A 22826-nucleotide genomic window follows, 5' to 3' on the forward strand; every position below is an offset into this window, starting at 1 on the left:
GAGGAAAGCCTTCCTGGGTTTAACTCCCCCCCCCCCCCCCCCGCCTCATTTTCCATTCTGAAACTCCTCCGACATGCGTGCGTAAAAATGAACCAATCTTTCATTTCCACCTTACCTCAGATTGGGCGAGCAGGTTATTATCCAAGGGTTGGGGCGTCAGCGAATTTAAGGGTTTGTGGAAAAGGCGCCACCGTTGGTAAGAGGCGGGAAATCAGCAGTTGCAAAGGCCACATTGGCGTTTACAGACGGGCAGAGGGTGGGGACATCAGGGCTGTTCAAATCGACCCCCCCCCCCCCCAACCACCCCTGTCCCCAACCTCCCCCACCCCTCCCGCCAACCTCCCCCACGGGCATGCCATCCACAAACGCTTTGCCGGCGACACGTGGGAAGGTGGAGTGGCGAGGAGGGTGTTAAGAGGCCTCAAGGTGGTTTGGACAAGTTGAGCGAGTGGATAAATCCCTGGCAGATGTAGCATAATGGTCCACCATTCGCTGAAGGAGATCATGCAGGTGCAGCAGGCGGTAAAGAAGGCTAATGGTATGTTGGCCTTCATTGTGAGAGGTTTCGGGTATAGAAGCAGGGATGTGTTGCTGCAATTCGACAGGGCCTTAGTGAGGCCTCACCTGGAGTATTGTGTGCAGTTTTGGTCTCCTTCTCTGAGGAAGGATGATCTTGCTCTCGAGGGAGAGCAGCGAACTTACCAGACTGATTCCAGGGATGGCGGGACTGTCCTATGAGGAGAGATTGACGAGGTTGGGATTGTGCTCGCTGGAGTTCAGAAGAATGAGGGGGGACCTCATAGAGACTTATAAAATTCTAACAGGACTGGACAGGGTAGATGCAGGGAAGATGTTACCAATGATGTGTGTGTCCAGAACCAGGGGTCACAGTCTGAGGATTCAGGGTAAACCATTTCGGACAGAGATCAGGAGACATTTCATAGATTATCATAGAATTTACAGAGCAGAAGGAGGCCATTCGGCCCATCGAGTCTGCACTGGCTCTTGGAAAGAGCACCCTATCCAAGGTCAACACCTCCACCCTATCCCCATAACCCAGTAACCCCACCCAACCCTAAGGGCAATTTTGGACACTAAGGGCAATTTATCAAGGCCAATCCACCTAACCTGCACATCTTTGGACTGTGGGAGGAAACCAGAGCACCCGGAGGAAACCCACGCAGACACGGGGAGGATGTGCAGACTCCGCACAGACAGAGACCCAAGCCGGATTCGAACCTGGGACCCTGGAGCTGTGAAGCGATTGTGCTATCCACAATGCTACCCCACAAAGACTTCTTTGCACAAAGAGTGGCGAGCCTGTGGAATTCATTACCACAGGAAGTAGTTGTTGCTGAAACTTTGAATCTATTCCAGAAGCGGCTGGATCTGGCACTTGGGGAGAATGGGATCAAAGGCTCTGGGGAGAAAGCAGGACTAGGCTATTGACTTGGATGATCAGCCTTGATGGTGATGAATGTTGGAGCAGGCTCGAAGGGCCAAAAGGCCTCCTCCTGCTCCTATCTTCTCAGTATCTATGCATAACGTGGCTAAATGTGCAATTGTCCACTTCAGGAAGGACAAGTGTTATTTAAATGGTGATCGATTGGGAAATGTTGCTGCGTGGAGGGACTTGGGTGTCCCACTGCACCAGTCACTGAATGCAAACATGCAGGGAGAGCCAGCAGTTCGGAAGGCGAAGGATACGTGGGCCTTCATTGCGAGAGGACGTACAGGAGCCGCGATGTCTTACTGCAGCTGAACACGGCCTCGGTGAGGCCACACCTGGGGGATTGGGTACAGTTTTCTCAATATCCTAGCTATTGCCCATCCCTAATTGCCCTCGAGGGGGGGGGGGGGCAGTAAATAGTCAGCCTACATTGCCGGGGCCTGGAGTCACATATAGACCAGCCCAGGTAAGGAGGGCAGGTTCTCTTCACGAAAGGACATGAGGCAACCAGGTGGGTTTTTCAGAGAATCGTAGAATTTACAGTGCAAATGGAGGCCATTCAGCCCATCGAGTCTGCACCGGCCCTTGGAAAGAGCACCCTACACAAGCCCACACCTCCACCCCACCCCGCAACCCAGCAACCCCGCCGAACCTTTTTTGGACACTAAGAGGAATTGTTCATGTCCAATCCACATAACCTGCACATCTTTGGACACGAAGGGACAATTTAACACGGCCAATCCACATAACCTGCACATCTTTGGACACGAAGGGACAATTTAACACGGCCAATCCACCTAACCTGTACATCTTTGGACACTATGGGACAATTTAACACGTCCAATCCACCTAACCTGTACATCTTTGGACACGAAGGGACAATTTAACACGGCCAATCCACCTAACCTGCACATCTTTGGACACTAAGGGACAATTTAACACGGCCAATCCACCTAACCTGTACATCTTTGGACACTAAGGGACAATTTAACACGGCCAATCCACCTAACCTGTACATCTTTGGACACGAAGGGACAATTTAACACGGCCAATCCACCTAACCTGCACATCTTTGGACACTAAGGGACAATTTAACACGGCCAATCCACCTAACCTGTACATCTTTGGACACTAAGGGACAATTTAACACGGCCAATCCACCTAACCTGTACATCTTTGGACACTAAGGGGCAATTTAACACGGCCAATCCACCTAACCTGTACATCTTTGGACACTAAGGGACAATTTAACACGGCCAATCCACCTAACCTGTACATCTTTGGACACTAAGGGACAATTTAACACGGCCAATCCACCTAACCTGCACATCTTTGGACACTATGGGACAATTTAACACGGCCAATCCACCTAACCTGCGCATCTTTGGACACTGAGGGACAATTTAACACGGCCAATCCACCTAACCTGTACATCTTTGGACACTAAGGGACAATTTAACACGGCCAATCCACCTAACCTGTACATCTTTGGACACTAAGGGACAATTTAACACGGCCAATCCACCTAACCTGTACATCTTTGGACACGAAGGGACAATTTAACACGGCCAATCCACCTAACCTGCACATCTTTGGACACTAAGGGACAATTTAACACGGCCAATCCACCTAACCTGTACATCTTTGGACACTAAGGGACAATTTAACACGGCCAATCCACCTAACCTGCACATCTTTGGACACTAAGGGACAATTTAACACGGCCAATCCACCTAACCTGCACATCTTTGGACACTAAGGGACAATTTAACACGGCCAATCCACCTAACCTGTACATCTTTGGACACTAAGGGACAATTTAACACGGCCAATCCACCTAACCTGCACATCTTTGGACACTAAGGGACAATTTAACACGGCCAATCCACCTAACCTGTACATCTTTGGACACTAAGGGACAATTTAACACGGCCAATCCACCTAACCTGTACATCTTTGGATACTAAGGGACAATTTAACACGGCCAATCCACCTAACCTGCACATCTTTGGACACTATGGGACAATTTAACACGGCCAATCCACCTAACCTGCGCATCTTTGGACACTGAGGGACAATTTAACACGGCCAATCCACCTAACCTGTACATCTTTGGACACTAAGGGACAATTTAACACGGCCAATCCACCTAACCTGTACATCTTTGGACACTAAGGGACAATTTAACACGGCCAATCCACCTAACCTGTACATCTTTGGACACTAAGGGACAATTTAACACGGCCAATCCACCTAACCTGCACATCTTTGGACACTATGGGACAATTGAACACGGCCAATCCACCTAACCTGTACATCTTTGGACACTAAGGGTCAATTTAACACGGCCAATCCCCCTAACCTGTACATCTTTGGACACTGAGGGACAATTTAACACGGCCAATCCACCTAACCTGTACATCTTTGGACACTGAGGGACAATTTAACACGGCCAATCCACCTAACCTGTACATCTTTGGACACTAAGGGACAATTTAACACGACCAATCCACCTAACCTGCACATCTTTGGACACTAAGGGACAATTTAACACGGCCAATCCACCTAACCTGCACATCTTTGGACACTATGGGACAATTTAACACGGCCAATCCACCTAACCTGCGCATCTTTGGACACTGAGGGACAATTTAACACGGCCAATCCACCTAACCTGTACATCTTTGGACACTAAGGGACAATTTAACACGGCCAATCCACCTAACCTGTACATCTTTGGACACTAAGGGACAATTTAACACGGCCAATCCACCTAACCTGTACATCTTTGGACACGAAGGGACAATTTAACACGGCCAATCCACCTAACCTGCACATCTTTGGACACTAAGGGACAATTTAACACGGCCAATCCACCTAACCTGTACATCTTTGGACACTAAGGGACAATTTAACACGGCCAATCCACCTAACCTGCACATCTTTGGACACTAAGGGACAATTTAACACGGCCAATCCACCTAACCTGCACATCTTTGGACACTAAGGGACAATTTAACACGGCCAATCCACCTAACCTGTACATCTTTGGACACTAAGGGACAATTTAACACGGCCAATCCACCTAACCTGCACATCTTTGGACACTAAGGGACAATTTAACACGGCCAATCCACCTAACCTGTACATCTTTGGACACTAAGGGACAATTTAACACGGCCAATCCACCTAACCTGTACATCTTTGGACACTAAGGGACAATTTAACACGGCCAATCCACCTAACCTGCACATCTTTGGACACTATGGGACAATTTAACACGGCCAATCCACCTAACCTGCGCATCTTTGGACACTGAGGGACAATTTAACACGGCCAATCCACCTAACCTGTACATCTTTGGACACTAAGGGACAATTTAACACGGCCAATCCACCTAACCTGTACATCTTTGGACACTAAGGGACAATTTAACACGGCCAATCCACCTAACCTGTACATCTTTGGACACTAAGGGACAATTTAACACGGCCAATCCACCTAACCTGCACATCTTTGGACACTATGGGACAATTTAACACGGCCAATCCACCTAACCTGTACATCTTTGGACACTAAGGGTCAATTTAACACGGCCAATCCCCCTAACCTGTACATCTTTGGACACTGAGGGACAATTTAACACGGCCAATCCACCTAACCTGTACATCTTTGGACACTGAGGGACAATTTAACACGGCCAATCCACCTAACCTGTACATCTTTGGACACTAAGGGACAATTTAACACGACCAATCCACCTAACCTGCACATCTTTGGACACTAAGGGACAATTTAACACGGCCAATCCACCTAACCTGCACATCTTTGAACACTAAGGGACAATTTAACACGGCCAATCCACCTAACTTGTACATCTTTGGACACTAAGGGACAATTTAACACGGCCAATCCACCTAACCTGTACATCTTTGGGCACTAAGGGGCAATTTAACACGGCCAATCCACCTAACCTGTACATCTTTGGACACGAAGGGACAATTTATCACGGCCAATCCACCTAACCTGTATATCTTTGGACACTTAGGGACAATTTAACACGGCCAATCCACCTAACCTGTACATCTTTGGACACTTAGGGACAATTTATCAAGGCCAATCCACCTAACCTGCACATCTTTGGACTGTGGGAGGAAACCGGAGCACCCGGAGGAAACCCACGCACACACGGGGAGGATGTGCAGACTCCGCACAGGCAGTGACCCGGCGGGGAATCGAACCTGGGACCCCCGGAGCTGTGAAACGACTGTGCCAGCCACCAGCGCTGCCGACAATGGACAATGGCCCAGGGCCATCATTCGACTTTTAATCCCAGAATATGATTCAATTCAAATTTCACCATCGGCAGTGGCGGGATTTGAACCCAGGACCGCCGGGTTTACGAGTCCAGTGACAATACCGCCACCCCATCGCCTCTGCCCCAGGCTCCGGGATGGCAGGGTTGCGTTATGAGGAGCGATCGGGGTCGGCTGGGCCTGTAATCGCTGGAGTCCAGACCAATGAAGGGGGGGGGGGGGATGTGATCGCAAACGTATAAAGCTGTCAGAGGGCCAGACAGACTGGACGCAGGAATGTTGTTTCCTAGGATGGGGGGGGGGGGGGGGGGGGCGGGGGGGGGGGTCCAGAACACCGGGTCACAATCCCAGGATACGGGGTCGGGCAGAGATGAGGAAAAACGTCTCCACTCGGAGAATAGCGACCTGCGGAATTCTCGAGGCCAGGAGACTGCGGAGGCCATGTTGGCGAATATACCTCAGCGGGGTTTCCGGGAGAGTGAGGGGGTTGGGGGGGGGGGGGGGTGTCAAGGGCTATGGGGAGAGGGCGGGAATACGGTGCTCGGACGGAGCAGTGTCAGCCACGATCATGCTGAATTAGCGGGCCCGGGGGCCCGAATGGCCGACTCTGCTCCTGTTTCGGCCCCGGAAGCGCTGCCCCGTCGGCGAGCAGTCTCCCTCCTAGCCCTCCCCACCTCCCCCCCCCCCCCCCCACCCCCCCCCACACCGCCATCCACCTCACCATGCAGAGGTGTGCCGTCTCCCACACCATTCCCAACAACCTCTGCACAATGCAACAAGTCATAATGCTGTCTCGACGCGCGCGGATTAAGAGAAGCGGAGGGTTCGTTGGGAGTTGGGGGTGGGCGGGGGGTGGGGGGGGGGGCGTCGTCAACCAGGTTGTCAACCAACCGTCTCATCCGAGCCCGATGATCTCATATATATATGTAGTGCCCCTGAAGAGACATGTCGCCAAAGTTTTCCACCCGTGACTCATCAGACCAAATTTTAGAGGGTCGCAACCGTTTCCACTACTGATTGGTTGGCAATACAAATCTGACCGGGCGTGGCATCGCCGCGGCGAGAAAGCAACAGGGAGCAAAACATCGGCGGTCAGAGGTGACCCTGCGCTTGGGCAGCACCTGCTGCCCAATCCTGAGTGCGCTGATAGCCACGCCCGCAACCCATTTGAGCTAATCGGTCGCGCCCGCGGCGTGCCTCACTTACACGTGCTCGAGGCGGCGTCCACTCATATGCCGGGGGCCCATTCGCAACGCAGAAAAGGAATCTGTTCAGGCTCTGCTCCTTTTTAAAATGGGGGGGGGGGGGGGCGGATGGGTCCTCGTTGGGCTGTCCACGGCCGAGCCTCAACCAGTCGGCGCCTGCTTCCCGCCGCCGTGCAAACTGCGGCGACTCCCTCCGAAACGTGGCGCTGCTGGCGGCGGGGACCCTCGGCAACATGTCTCCCGGTTGGGCGGGGCCTCGGCTCCCCGCGTGGCTGAGCCTCGCGGACGGGGGCGCCTCACCGGTATTCTCGCCGATCCCCTCGCCCTCCTTTCAAAAGGTCCATCGCAGGAATGGTGGGGTGTGGCCATATTGGGGTGGAGGTGGGTGTGGGGGGCGGGGCGGAAGGGGGGTTTTCGTGTCCCAGCCACTGGTCCAATTCATGCGCCCATCTCCCCCCCCCCCCCCCCCGCCCCGCCGCCCCCCCCCGCGCCCCCACAAGATTCGGGATGGCACTGTGCAAACCCCCACCAACAACGCCTCGGTGGGGTGTTCCTCAAATCACACTGTTAACCCAAGACACACTCTCCGCATACAGTGGGGTAAAGGGAGGGTGGTAGATCAGCAAAAACTGCAGTCACAAGCCTTTAATAAAGAGTGTGTACTGTGCCAAAGGAAGTCATTAACACAGGCATGTGCGGTGAGTACTGATTATTGAGTATTGATTAATCGGTCCAATCCCAAAGTCACAAGGAAGAGAGGAAAATCGAAGGACGTTCACAATCACAAAATGCCCTTGAAAAACCTGGAGGAGACGGAGGGGGGGCGAGGCTGTCCGCTCTCTGGCTCACTCCCCTATCACAGCCTCTACACCAGCAGGGAAGAAAGGGAAGGGGGGAGTCACGGCGACAGGCGAGAGGGAGGGAAGAGGAGGCGGGCGGAAGGAGAGGAAGGGGAACATGAAAAAGGGAGGGGCAAAAAGAGATAGAGAGGGGGGGGGACAGAGCGAGAAGGAGAGGGACAGAGAGAGGCGGCGAGAAGGGAGAAGATTGGTAAAGGGCGAGGGGGACAGGGGAGGGCACAGGGACAGAGAGGCACACACTGTGTGTCAGAGAGAGAGAGAAAGAGAGAGAAGGTCGAGAGAGAGAGAGATCGAGGGTTGAGAGAGAGATATTCAAGGACAGGGGGAGTGTGAGATATGCGAAGGATAGAGAGAGAGATATTCAAGGACAGGGGGAATGTGAGATATGCGAAGGATAGAGAGAGAGATTTGCAATGACAGAGGGAGAGAGAGAGACTTATGCAAGGACAGAGGGAGTGTGTGATATACTGAGGGAGAGAGACAGAGAGATATATGCAAGGACAGAGGGAGTGTGTGATATACTGAGGGAGAGAGAGAGAGATATGCAAGGACAGGGGAGTGTGAGATATACTGAGGGAGAGAGAGAGAGAGAGAGAGTGTGTGTGATATACTGAAGGAGTGAGAGAGAGAGATATATGCAAGGACAGAGGGAGTGTGAGATATACTGAGGGAGAGAGAGAGAGAGATATGCAAGGACAGAGGGAGTGTGAGATATACTGAGGGAGAGAGAGAGATATGCAAGGACAGGTGGAGTGTGTGATATACTGAGGGAGAGAGAGAGAGAGATATGCAAGGACAGAGGGAGTGTGTGATATACTGAGGGAGAGAGAGAGAGAGATATGCAAGGACAGAGGGAGTGTGTGATATACTGAGGGAGAGAGAGAGAGAGGTATGCAAGAACAGGGGGAGTGTGATATACTGAGGGAGAGAGAGAGGTATGCAAGAACAGGGGGAGTGTGATATACTGAGGGAGAGAGAGAGGTATGCAAGAACAGGGGGAGTGTGATATACTGAGGGAGAGAGAGAGGTATGCAAGAACAGGGGGAGTGTGATATACTGAGGGAGAGAGAGAGGTATGCAAGAACAGGGGGAGTGTGATATACTGAGGGAGAGAGACAGAGAGATATGCAAGGACAGGGGGTGGGTGTGATATACTGAGGGAGAGAGAGAGATATGCAAGGACAGAGGGAGTGTGAGATATACTGAGGGAGAGAGAGAGAGAGAGATATGCAAGGACAGAGGGAGTGTGAGATATACTGAGGGAGAGAGAGAGAGATATGCAAGGACAGAGGGAGTGTGTGATGTACTGAGGGAGAGAGAGAGAGAGATATGCAAGGACAGAGGGAGTGTGTGATGTACTGAGGGAGAGAGAGAGAGATATGCAAGGACAGAGGGAGTGTGTGATATACTGAGGGAGAGAGAGAGAGATATGCAAGGACAGAGGGAGTGTGTGATGAACTGAGGGAGAGAGAGAGAGAGAGAGATATGCAAGGACAGAGGGAGTGTGTGATGTACTGAGGGAGAGAGAGAGAGATATGCAAGGACAGAGGGAGTGTGTGATATACTGAGAGAGAGAGAGAGAGAGATATGCAAGGACAGAGGGAGTGTGTGATATACTGAGGGAGAGAGAGAGAGATATGCAAGGACAGAGGGAGTGTGTGATATACTGAGGGAGAGAGAGAGAGAGAGAGAGATATGCAAGGACAGAGGGAGTGTGTGATGTACTGAGGGAGAGAGAGAGAGATATGCAAGGACAGAGGGAGTGTGTGATGTACTGAGGGAGAGAGAGAGAGATATGCAAGGACAGAGGGAGTGTGTGATATACTGAGGGAGAGAGAGAGAGATATGCAAGGACAGAGGGAGTGTGTGATATACTGAGGGAGAGAGAGAGATATGCAAGGACAGAGGGAGTGTGTGATGTACTGAGGGAGAGAGAGAGAGATATGCAAGGACAGAGGGAGTGTGTGATATACTGAGGGAGAGAGAGAGTGTGTGATATACTGAGGGAGAGAGAGAGATATGCAAGGACAGGGGGAGTGTGTGATATACTGAGGGAGAGGGAGAGATATGCAAGGACAGAGGGAGTGTGTGATATACTGAGGGAGAGAGAGAGAGAGATATGCAAGGACAGAGGGAGTGTGTGATATACTGAGGGAGAGAGAGAGAGAGATATGCAAGGACAGAGGGAGTGTATGATATACTGAGGGATAGAGAGAGATATATGCAAGGACAGAGGGAATGTGTGATATACTGAGGGAGAGAGAGAGATATGCAAGGACAGAGGGAGTGTGTGATGTACTGAGGGAGAGAGAGAGAGATATGCAAGGACAGAGGGAGTGTGTGATATACTGAGGGAGAGAGAGAGAGATATGCAAGGACAGAGGGAGTGTGTGATATACTGAGGGAGAGAGAGAGAGAGAGATATGCAAGGACAGAGGGAGTGTGTGATGTACTGAGGGAGAGAGAGAGAGATATGCAAGGACAGAGGGAGTGTGTGATATACTGAGGGAGAGAGAGAGTGTGTGATATACTGAGGGAGAGAGAGATATGCAAGGACAGGGGGAGTGTGTGATATACTGAGGGAGAGGGAGAGAGAGATATGCAAGGACAGAGGGAGTGTATGATATACTGAGGGATAGAGAGAGATATATGCAAGGACAGAGGGAGTGTGTGATATACTGAGGGAGAGAGAGAGATATGCAAGGACAGGGGGAGTGTGTGATATACTGAGGGAGAGGGAGAGATATGCAAGGACAGAGGGAGTGTGTGATATACTGAGGGAGAGAGAGAGAGATATATGCAAGGACAGGGGGAGTGTGTGATATACTGAGGGAGTGAGAGAGAGAGATATGCAAGGACAGGGGGAGTGTGAGATATACTGAGGGAGTGAGAGAGAGAGATATGCAAGGACAGGGGGAGTGTGTGATATACTGAGGGAGTGAGAGAGAGAGATATGCAAGGACAGGGGGAGTGTGAGATATACTGAGGGAGTGAGAGAGAGAGATATGCAAGGACAGGGGGAGTGTGTGATATACTGAGGGAGAGAGGGAGAGATATGCAAGGACAGGGGGAGTGTGTGATCTACTGAGGGAGAGAGGGAGAGATATGCAAGGACAGGGGGAGTGTGTGATCTACTGAGGGAGAGAGGGAGAGATATGCAAGGAGAGGGGGAGTGTGAGATATACTGAGGGAGTGAGAGAGAGAGATATGCAAGGACAGGGGGAGTGTGTGATATACTGAGGGAGAGAGGGAGAGATATGCAAGGACAGGGGGAGTGTGTGATCTACTGAGGGAGAGAGGGAGAGATATGCAAGGACAGGGGGAGTGTGTGATCTACTGAGGGAGAGAGGGAGAGATATGCAAGGACAGGGGGAGTGTGTGATCTACTGAGGGAGAGAGGGAGAGATATGCAAGGACAGGGGGAGTGTGTGATCTACTGAGGGAGAGAGGGAGAGATATGCAAGGACAGGGGGAGTGTGAGATATACTGAGGGAGAGAGACAGAGAGATATATGCAAGGATAGAGGGAGTGTGAGATATACTGAGGGAGAGAGAGAGTGTGTGATATACTGAGGGAGAGAGAGAGAGAGAGATATGCAAGGACAGAGGGAGTGTGAGATATACTGAGGGAGAGAGAGAGAGAGAGAGAGAGGGAGTGTGAGATATACTGAGGGAGAGAGAGAGGGAGTGTGAGATATACTGATGGAGAGAGAGAGAGAGAGAGAGAGGGAGTGTGTGATATACTGAGGGGGAGAGAGAGAGATACTGAGGGAGAGAGAGAGAGAGGGTATGTGTGTGATATACTGAGGGAGAGAGAGTGAGAGAGAGAGGGAGGGAGGGAGGGAGTGTGTGATATACTGAGGGGGAGAGAGAGAGAGGGAGTGTGAGATATACTGAGGGAGAGAGAGAGAGAGGGAGTGTGTGATATACTGAGGGTGAGAGAGAGAGAGGGTGTGTGTGATATACTGAGGGAGAGACAGAGCGAGGGAGTGTGTGATATACTGAGGGAGAGACAGAGAGAGAGGGAGTGTGTGATATACTGAGGGAGAGACAGAGAGAGAGGGAGTGTGTGATATACTGAGGGAGAGACAGAGAGAGAGGGAGTGTGTGATATACTGAGGGAGAGACAGAGAGAGAGGGAGTGTGTGATATTCTGAGGGAGAGACAGAGAGAGAGGGAGTGTGTGATATACTGAGGAAGAGACAGAGAGAGAGGGAGTGTGTGATATTCTGAGGGAGAGACAGAGAGAGAGGGAGTGTGTGATATACTGAGGGAGAGACAGAGAGAGAGGGAGTGTGTGATATTCTGAGGGAGAGGCAGAGAGAGAGGGAGTGTGTGATATTCTGAGGGTGAGAGAGAGAGGGAGTGTGTGATATTCTGAGGGAGAGACAGAGAGACAGAGAGGGAGGGAGTTCCAGGATGTTGCCCCGGCGACAGCGAAGGAAAGGCCGATATCTTTCCCAGTCGGGGTGGGGAGGGGCTCGGAGGTGACCCTCCAGGGGGTGGGGTTCCCAGGTACCTGCTGCCCTTGTCCTTCTAGATGGTCGCGGCCGTGGGTTGGGAAGGTGCTGCCTGAGGAGCCTCGGTGAGTTACTGCAGTGCAGCTTGTGGATGGGACACACGGCTGTCACTGTGCGCCGGGGGGGGGGGCGGAGATGGGTTGGGAAGGTGCTGCCTGAGGAGCCTCGGTGAGTTACTGCAGTGCATCTTGTGGATGGGACACACGGCTGCCTCTGTGCGCCGGGGGGGGGGGGGGCGGGGGGGAGGGAGTGAATGTCTGGGCTTAGATTCTAAGTGTATGTCTATGAGAGAGAAAGAGAGAGAGAGACAGGGATATGTAGAGAGAGAGAGAGAGAGAGAAAGAGAGAGAAAGACAGGGATATGTAGAGAGAGAGAGAGACAGGGATATGTAGAGAGAGAGAGAGAGAGACAGGGATATGTAGAGAGAGAGAGAGAGAGAGAGACAGGGATATGTAGTGAGAGAAAGAGAGAGAGACAGGGATATGTAGAGAGAGAGAGAGAGAGAGAGACAGGGATATGTAGAGAGAGAGAGAGAGAGAGAGACAGGGATATGTAGAGAGAGAAAGAGAGAGAGAGAGACAGGGATATGTAGAGAGAGAGAGAGAGAGAGACAGGGATATGTAGAGAGAGAAAGAGAGAGAGAGACAGGGATATGTAGAGAGAGAAAGAGAGAGAGAGAGACAGGGATATGTAGAGAGAGAGAGAGAGAGAGACAGGGATATGTAGAGAGAGAGAGAGAGAGAGAGAGACAGGGATATGTAGTGAGAGAAAGAGAGAGAGAGACAGGGATATGTAGAGAGAGAGAGAGAGAGAGAGACAGGGATATGTAGAGAGAGAGGGAGAGAGAGAGAGACAGGGATATGTAGAGAGAGAAAGAGAGAGAGAGACAGGGATATGTAGAGAGAGAGAGAGAGAGACAGGGATATGTAGAGAGAGAGAGAGAGAGACAGTGATATGTAGAGAGAGAGAGAGAGAAAGAGAGAGAGAGACAGGGATATGTAGAGAGAGAGAGAAAGAGAGAGAAAGACAGGGATATGTAGAGAGAGAGAGAGAGAGAGAGACAGGGATATGTAGAGAGAGAGAGAGAGAGAGAGAGAGACAGGGATATGTAGAGAGAGAAAGAGAGAGAGAGACAGGGATATGTAGAGAGAGAGAGAGAGAGAGACAGGGATATGTAGAGAGAGAGAGAGAGAGAGAGACAGGGATATGTAGAGAGAGAGAGAGAGAGAGACAGGGATATGTAGAGAGAGAAAGAGAGAGAGAGACAGGGATATGTAGAGAGAGAGAGAGAGAGAGAGACAGGGATATGTAGAGAGAGAGAGAGAGACAGGGATATGTAGAGAGAGAAAGAGAGAGAGAGACAGGGATATGTAGAGAGAGAGAGAGAGAGACAGGGATATGTAGAGAGAGAGAGAGAGAGAGAGAGAGACAGGGATATGTAGAGAGAGAAAGAGAGAGAGAGACAGGGATATGTAGAGAGAGAGAGAAAGAGAGAGAAAGACAGGGATATGTAGAGAGAGAGAGAGACAGGGATATGTAGAGAGAGAGAGAGAGAGAGAGAGAGACAGGGATATGTAGAGAGAGAAAGAGAGAGAGAGACAGGGATATGTAGAGAGAGAGAGAGAGAGAGAGACAGGGATATGTAGAGAGAGAGAGAGAGAGAGAGAGAGACAGGGATATGTAGAGAGAGAAAGAGAGAGAGAGACAGGGATATGTAGAGAGAGAGAGAGAGAGACAGGGATATGTAGAGAGAGAGAGAGAGAGACAGGGATATGTAGAGAGAGAAAGAGAGAGAGAGACAGGGATATGTAGAGAGAGAGAGACAGGGATATGTAGAGAGAGAGAGAGAGAGAGAGAGAGACAGGGATATGTAGAGAGAGAGAGAGAGGAAGAGAGAGAGAGACAGGGATATGTAGAGAGAGAGAGAAAGAGAGAGACAGGGATATGTAGAGAGAGAGAGAGAGAGAGAGACAGGGATATGTAGAGAGAGAGGGAGAGAGAGAGAGACAGGGATATGTAGAGAGAGAAAGAGAGAGAGAGACAGGGATATGTAGAGAGAGAGAGAGAGAGAGAGACAGGGATATGTAGAGAGAGAAAGAGAGAGAGAGACAGGGATATGTAGAGAGAGAGAGAGAGAGAGAGACAGGGATATGTAGAGAGAGAGGGAGAGAGAGAGAGACAGGGATATGTAGAGAGAGAAAGAGAGAGAGAGACAGGGATATGTAGAGAGAGAGAGAGAGAGAGAGACAGGGATATGTAGAGAGAGAAAGAGAGAGAGAGACAGGGATATGTAGAGAGAGAGAGAGAGAGAGAGACAGGGATATGTAGAGAGAGAGGGAGAGAGAGAGAGACAGGGATATGTAGAGAGAGAAAGAGAGAGAGAGACAGGGATATGTAGAGAGAGAGAGAGAGAGAGAGACAGGGATATGTAGAGAGAGAAAGAGAGAGAGAGACAGGGATATGTAGAGAGAGAGAGAGAGAGAGAGACAGGGATATGTAGAGAGAGAGGGAGAGAGAGAGAGACAGGGATATGTAGAGAGAGAAAGAGAGAGAGAGACAGGGATATGTAGAGAGAGAGAGAGAGAGAGAGACAGGGATATGTAGAGAGAGAAAGAGAGAGAGAGACAGGGATATGTAGAGAGAGAGAGAGAGAGAGAGACAGGGATATGTAGAGAGAGAGGGAGAGAGAGAGAGACAGGGATATGTAGAGAGAGAAAGAGAGAGAGAGACAGGGATATGTAGAGAGAGAGAGAGAGAGAGAGACAGGGATATGTAGAGAGAGAGAGAGAGAGACAGGGATATGTAGAGAGAGAGAGAGAGAAAGAGAGAGAGAGACAGGGATATGTAGAGAGAGAGAGAAAGAGAGAGAAAGACAGGGATATGTAGAGAGAGAGAGAGAGAGAGAGAGACAGGGATATGTAGAGAGAGAGAGAGAGAGAGAGAGAGACAGGGATATGTAGAGAGAGAAAGAGAGAGAGAGACAGGGATATGTAGAGAGAGAGAGAGAGAGAGACAGGGATATGTAGAGAGAGAGAGAGAGAGAGAGAGAGACAGGGATATGTAGAGAGAGAAAGAGAGAGAGAGACAGGGATATGTAGAGAGAGAGAGAGAGAGAGACAGGGATATGTAGAGAGAGAGAGAGAGAGAGAGAGACAGGGATATGTAGAGAGAGAAAGAGAGAGCGAGACAGGGATATGTAGAGAGAGAGAGAGAGAGAGAGACAGGGATATGTAGAGAGAGAGAGAGAGAGAGAGAGACAGGGATATGTAGAGAGAGAAAGAGAGAGAGAGACAGGGATATGTAGAGAGAGAGAGAGAGAGAGAGACAGGGATATGTAGAGAGAGAGAGAGAGAGAGAGACAGGGATATGTAGAGAGAGAAAGAGAGAGAGAGACAGGGATATGTAGAGAGAGAGAGAAAGAGAGAGAAAGACAGGGATATGTAGAGAGAGAGAGAGAGAGAGAGACAGGGATATGTAGAGAGAGAGAGAGAGAGAGACAGGGATATGTAGAGAGAGAAAGAGAGAGAGAGACAGGGATATGTAGAGAGAGAGAGAGAGAGAGAGACAGGGATATGTAGAGAGAGAGAGAGAGAGAGAGACAGGGATATGTAGAGAGAGAAAGAGAGAGAGAGACAGGGATATGTAGAGAGAGAGAGAGAGAGACAGGGATATGTAGAGAGAGAGAGAGAGAGAGAGAGAGACAGGGATATGTAGAGAGAGAAAGAGAGAGAGAGACAGGGATATGTAGAGAGAGAGAGAGAGAGAGAGAGACAGGGATATGTAGAGAGAGAGAGAGAGATAGAGAGAGACAGGGATATGTAGAGAGAGAGAGAGAGAAAGAGAGAGAGAGACAGGGATATGTAGAGAGAGAGAGAAAGAGAGAGAAAGACAGGGATATGTAGAGAGAGAGAGAGAGAGAGAGACAGGGATATGTAGAGAGAGAGAGAGAGAGAGAGAGACAGGGATATGTAGAGAGAGAAAGAGAGAGAGAGACAGGGATATGTAGAGAGAGAGAGGGAGAGAGAGACAGGGATATGTAGAGAGAGAGAGAGAGAGAGAGAGACAGGGATATGTAGAGAGAGAAAGAGGGAGAGAGACAGGGATATGTAGAGAGAGAGAGAGAGAGAGAGACAGGGATATGTAGAGAGAGAGAGAGAGAGAGAGACAGGGATATGTAGAGAGAGAAAGAGAGAGAGAGACAGGGATATGTAGAGAGAGAGAGAGAGAGAGAGACAGGGATATGTAGAGAGAGAGAGAGAGAGAGAGAGAGACAGGGATATGTAGAGAGAGAAAGAGAGAGAGAGACAGGGATATGTAGAGAGAGAGAGAGAGAGAGACAGGGATATGTAGAGAGAGAGAGAGAGAGAGAGAGACAGGGATATGTAGAGAGAGAGAGAGAGAGAGAGACAGGGATATGTAGAGAGAGAAAGAGAGAGAGAGACAGGGATATGTAGAGAGAGAGAGAGAGACAGGGATATGTAGAGAGAGAGAGAGAGAGAGACAGGGATATGTAGAGAGAGAGAGAGAGACAGGGATATGTAGAGAGAGAGAGAGAGAGAGACAGGGATATGTAGAGAGAGAAAGAGAGAGAGAGACAGGGATATGTAGAGAGAGAGAGAGAGAGAGAGAGAAAGACAGGGATATGTAGAGAGAGAGAGAGAGAGAGAGAAAGACAGGGATATGTAGAGAGAGAGAGAGAGAGAAAGAGAGAGAGACAGGGATACATAGAGAGAGAGAGAGAAAGAGAGAGAGAGAGACAGGGATATGTAGAGAGAGAGAAAGAGAAAGAGAGAGACAGGGATACATAGAGGGAGAGAGAGATAGGGATACAGAGCGAGAGAGAGAAAGAGAGGGAGAGACAGGGATATGTATAGAGAGAGAGAGAGAGAGACAGGGATACATAGAGAGAGAGAGAGAGACAGGGATGTGTAGAGAGAGAGGTGAAAAAATACAAGAATGAGAGAGAGAGAGTCAGTGAAAGAGAGACAGAGTGAGAGAGATAGAGAGAGGGAAAAGAAAGAGACAGAGAGAGAGAGAGCGAGACAGAGAGAGAGAGAGTAAAGAAAGAGAGAGAGAAAAGGAAGACAGAGTGAGAAAGAGAGAAAAGAAAGAGAGAGTGAGAAAGAGGGAGGGAGACAGAGAGAGAGAGAAAATAAAGAGCGAGAGATAGAGAGTGAGAAAAGAAAGAGAGAGCGAGAAAGAGAGAGAGAGAGAAAAGAAAGCGAGAGAGAGAGAGACAGCGAGAGAGAGGAATGAGATGCAGAGGAATGGAGGGAATGAGTTGAGGATAGGCAGGGTGGAGGGAAGAAATAGGAGGAAAAATGAAAAAAGTCAGAGCCTACGACAGGTTGATATATCAGAAAGAAACGTGGCGAGTCGCTGATGGTGGGTCACTAGACCCGACCCTGCGCTGGGCAGGGGAACGCTGCTGCCAGCCAGGACAGTGGGAGCCAGCGGTTAGGCCGAAGCCTCGGGCCTGCCGGCCTTGTCGAGCAGCGGCGACCCATCACCATTCGGACACGGACAGTCCCGTCTGTACAGAGGTCACGACCAGGAGCCGGGCGAGAATCGCCCAATCGGCATCGACCAACCACAACGGACTGAGAGAAAGATCCCGGCGCCAGACCCCAATCGCATGGCCACCCCCCACCCCCCCCGAAAACAAAACCTCCGCACCAATGGCGGGGGGTGCCCATCAAGAGACCGTTCAGCCCCTCCGACGTCGGGACGGCGATGTGGGGCTTTCGAGAGGATGGACGTGGAGGGGAGATTCACAGGGCCGTGAGTCTCGCCAAGTCGCTTCCTCGAGCATCGTCCAGGCAGAGGTGGTTAGATTCTTGATTGACCAGGGGGTGAAAGGTTATGGGGAGTTGGCGGGAATGTGGGGTCGGGGGGGTGACGATCAGACCAGGCACGATCTTCTCCAATGGGGGGGTGGGGGGGGGGGAGCAGGTCCGAGGGGAGGAGAGATCCACTCCTTGCCCCTCAGCCATGCATTCGTATGGAGTCCCTGCCAATCCCGATTCGGAGCTTCCCGCTCTCGGTCGGATTCGGATCCTAGTATGGCCCGGGATTCCCACCAGGATAATCCTTCAGACGAGGCTCCGGCCCTCCTCCTCTAAGTCAGCGCAGACTTTGAGTGGGTTCTGGCGCCCCAGTGCAGAAGTGCCGATCTCGATTCCAGGCCTTAACAAGCCAACTTGCTCCCAGTCCACACTGAAGCGCTCGTCACACGTCGTGACACAAAGACATTTCAGCTGCAAAGGGAGTTAAACCGCTGCCTGAAGGAAACTCAAACGATTATTTCACAAAGAGAACTGAGCTCACAAAATAATATCGGGTGCCATAACCCAAAAGCAGTCAGAGAACTTCATGTCACAGCCGGGAGACACACAGCAACAGGAACACATGGCAGATACTCAGTGTCAAGTCCCGGAGAGCAGAGACGCACTCTTATCACACAGATCCATTACACAGAGCAGATACACAGTGTTATATCACACAGAGCAGATACACGGTGCTATATCACACAGAGCAGATACACAGTGTTATATCACACAGAGCAGATACACAGTGTTATATCACACAGAGCAGATACACAGTGTTATATCACACAGAGCAGATACACAGTGTCATACCACACAGAGCAGATACACAGTGTCATATCACACAGAGCAGATACAAAGTGTTATATCACACAGAGCAGATACACAGTGTTATATCACACAGAGCAGATACACAGTGTTATATCACACAGAGCAGATACACAGTGTTATATCACACAGAGCAGACACACAGTGTCATATCGCACAGAGCAGGTACACAGTGTCATATTGCACAGAGCAGATACACAGTGTTATACCACACAAAGCAGATACACAGTGTCATACCACACAGAGCAGATACACAGTGTTATATCGCACAGAGCAGGTACACAGTGTCATATCGCACAGAGCAGGAACACAGTGTCATATCACACAGAGCAGGTACATAGTGTCAGATCACACAGAGCAGATACACAGTGTCATATCACACAGAGCAGATACAAAGTGTTATATCACACAGAGCAGATACACAGTGTTATATCACACAGAGCAGATACACAGTGTTATATCACACAGAGCAGATACACAGTGTTATATCACACAGAGCAGACACACAGTGTCATATCGCACAGAGCAGGTACACAGTGTCATATTGCACAGAGCAGATACACAGTGTTATACCACACAGAGCAGATACACAGTGTCATACCACACAGAGCAGATACACAGTGTCATATCGCACAGAGCAGGTACACAGTGTCATATCACAGAGCAGATACACAGTGTTATACCACACAGAGCAGATACACAGTGTCATATCGCACAGAGCAGGTACACAGTGTCATATCGCACAGAGCAGGTACACAGTGTCATATCACACAGAGCAGGTACATAGTGTCAGATCACACAGAGCAGGTACATAGTGTCATATCGCACAGAGAAGATACACAGTGCTATATCACACAGAGCAGATACACGGAGTTAAATCACACAGAGCAGGTACATAGTGTCATATCACACAGAGAAGATACACAGTGTTATATCACACAGAGCAGATACACGGAGTTAAATCACACAGAGCAGATACACGGTGTTATATCACACAGAGCAGATACACAGATTTATATTACACAGAGCAAATACACGGTGTTATATCACACAGAGCAGATACACGGTGTTATATCACACAGAGCAGATACACAGTGTTATATCACACAGAGCAGATACACAGTGTTATGTCACACAGAGCAGATACACGGTGTTATATCACACAGAGCAGATACACAGTGTTATATCACACAGAGCAGATACACAATGTTATATCACACAGAGCAGATACACAGTGTTATATCACACAGAGCAGATACACAGTGTTATATCACACAGAGCAGATACACGGTGTTAAATCACACAGAGCAGATACACGGTGTCAAATCACACAGAGCAGATACACGGGGTTGTATCACACAGAGCAGATACACAGTGTTATATCACACAGAGCAGATACACAGTGTTATGTCACACAGAGCAGATACACGGTGTTATATCACACAGAGCAGATACACAGTGTTATATCACACAGAGCAGATACACAATGTTATATCACATAGAGCAGATACACAGTGTTATATCACACAGAGCAGATACACAGTGTTATATCACACAGAGCAGATACACGGTGTTAAATCACACAGAGCAGATACACGGTGTTAAATCACACAGAGCAGATACACGGGGTTGTATCACAGAGCAGGTACACAGTGTTATATCACACAGAGCAGATACACTGTGTTATATCACACAGAGCAGATACACAGTGTTGTATCACACAGAGCAGATACACAATGTTATATCACACAAAGCAGATACACAGTGTTATATCACAGAGCAGATACACAGTGTTATATCACACAGAGCAGATACACGGTGTTAAATCACACAGAGCAGATACACGGTGTTAAATCACACAGAGCAGATACACGGGGTTGTATCACACAGAGCAGATACACTGTGTTATATCACACAAAGCAGATACACAGTGTTATATCACACAGAGCAGATACATAGTGTTATATCACACAGAGCAGATACACGGTGTTAAATCACACAGAGCAGATACACGGTGTTAAATCACACAGAGCAGATACACAGTGTTAAATCACACAGAGCAGATATACGGTGTAAAATCACACAGAGCAGATACACGGGGTTGTATCACACAGAGCAGATACACGGTGTTATATCACACAGAGCAGATACACAGTGTTATATCACACAGAGCAAATACACGGTGTTATATCACACAGAGCAGATACATGGTGTTAAATCACACAGAGCAGATACAAGGTGTTGTATCACACAGAGCAGATACACAGTGTTATATCACACAGAGCAAATACACGGTGTTATATCTCACAGAGCAGATACACAGTGTTATATCACACAGAGCAGATACACAGTTTTATATCACACAGAGCAGATACACGGTGTTAAATCACACAGAGCAGATACACTGTGTTATATCACACAGAGCAGATACACGGTGTTCGTGAGTGGGGGGATCTATAACACAGAGGCACTGCGATTGGACAGAGTGAGAGACACTGTGATTGGACAGAGAGAGACACTGTGATTGGACAGAGAGAGAGAGACACTGGGATTGGACAGAGCGAGACACTGTGATTGGACAGAGAGAGAGAGATACTGTGATTGGACAGAGAGAGAGACACTGTGATTGGACAGAGAGAGAGAGAGACACTGTGATTGGACAGAGAGAGACACGGGATTGGACAGAGCGAGACACTGTGATTGGACAGAGAGAGAGACAGTGATTGGACAGAGAGAGAGACACTGTGATTGGAAAGAGAGAGAGACACTGTGATTGGACAGAGAGAGAGAGACACTGGGATTGGACAGAGCGAGACACTGTGATTGGACAGAAAGAGAGACACTGTGATTGGAGAGAGAGACACTGTGATTGGTGGGAGAGACACTGTGATTGGACGGAGAGAGAGACACTGTGATTGGACAGAGAGAGAGAGACACTGTGATTGGACAGAGAGAGAGACACTGTGATTGGACAGAGAGAGAGAGACACTGTGATTGGACAGAGAGAGACACTGTGATTGGACAGAGAGAGAGACACTGTGATTAGACAGAGATTAGACACAGAGAGACAGGACAGAGAGAGACACTGTGATTGGAGAGAGAGAGAGAGACACTGTGATTGGACAGAGAGAGACACTGTGATTGGACAGAGAGAGAGACACTGTGATTGGAGAGAGAGAGAGAAACTGTGATTGGAGAGAGAGACACTGTGATTGGTGGGAGAGACACTGTGATTGGACAGAGAGCGAGACACTGTGATTGGACGGAGAGAGAGACACTGTGATTGGACAGAGAGAGAGACACTGATTGGACAGAGAGAGAGACACTGTGATTGGACAGAGAGAGAGACACTGTGATTGGACAGAGAGAGAGACACTGTGATTGGACAGAGAGCGAGAGACACTGTGATTGGACAGAGAGAGACACTGTGATTGGACAGAGAGAGAGACACTGTGATTGGACAGAGAGAGAGAGACACTGTGATTGGACAGAGAGAGACACTGTGATTGGACAGAGAGAGAGATACTGTGATTAGACAGAGATGAGACACAGAGAGACACTGTGATTGGACAGAGAGAGAGAGACACTGTGATTGGACAGAGAGAGACACTGTGATTGGACAGAGAGAGACACTGTGATTGGACAGAGAGAGATACACTGTGATTGGAGAGAGAGGGAGACACTGTGATTGGAGAGAGAGAGAGACACTGTGATTGGACAGAGAGAGAGACACTGCGATTGGAGAGAGAGAGAGAGAGACACTGTGATTGGAGAGAGAGACACTGTGATTGGAGAGAGAGAGAGACACTGTGATTGGACAGA

The 22826-nt window shown here is 49.5% G+C and overlaps 1 protein-coding gene across 3 annotated transcripts in view; it reads right to left on the bottom strand.

Moving 5' to 3' along the window:
* The window catches only part of LOC140399586 (RNA binding protein fox-1 homolog 1-like), a 161311-nt gene that overhangs the window by 63052 nt on the left and 75433 nt on the right, over positions 1–22826 (bottom strand). The window contains exon 1 of one of the 3 annotated variants that reach the window (XM_072489122.1): positions 116–279. The exons of the other annotated variants lie outside the window; for them this stretch is intronic. The gene's annotated coding sequence lies outside the window, so the exon portion shown is untranslated. Of the gene's footprint in view, positions 1–115; positions 280–22826 lie in introns of those variants that run through there. 3 annotated transcript variants of the gene reach the window in all.

The sequence above is a fragment of the Scyliorhinus torazame genome, chromosome 23 (assembly GCF_047496885.1).
Source record: "Scyliorhinus torazame isolate Kashiwa2021f chromosome 23, sScyTor2.1, whole genome shotgun sequence".
Lineage (NCBI taxonomy): Eukaryota > Metazoa > Chordata > Chondrichthyes > Carcharhiniformes > Scyliorhinidae > Scyliorhinus > Scyliorhinus torazame.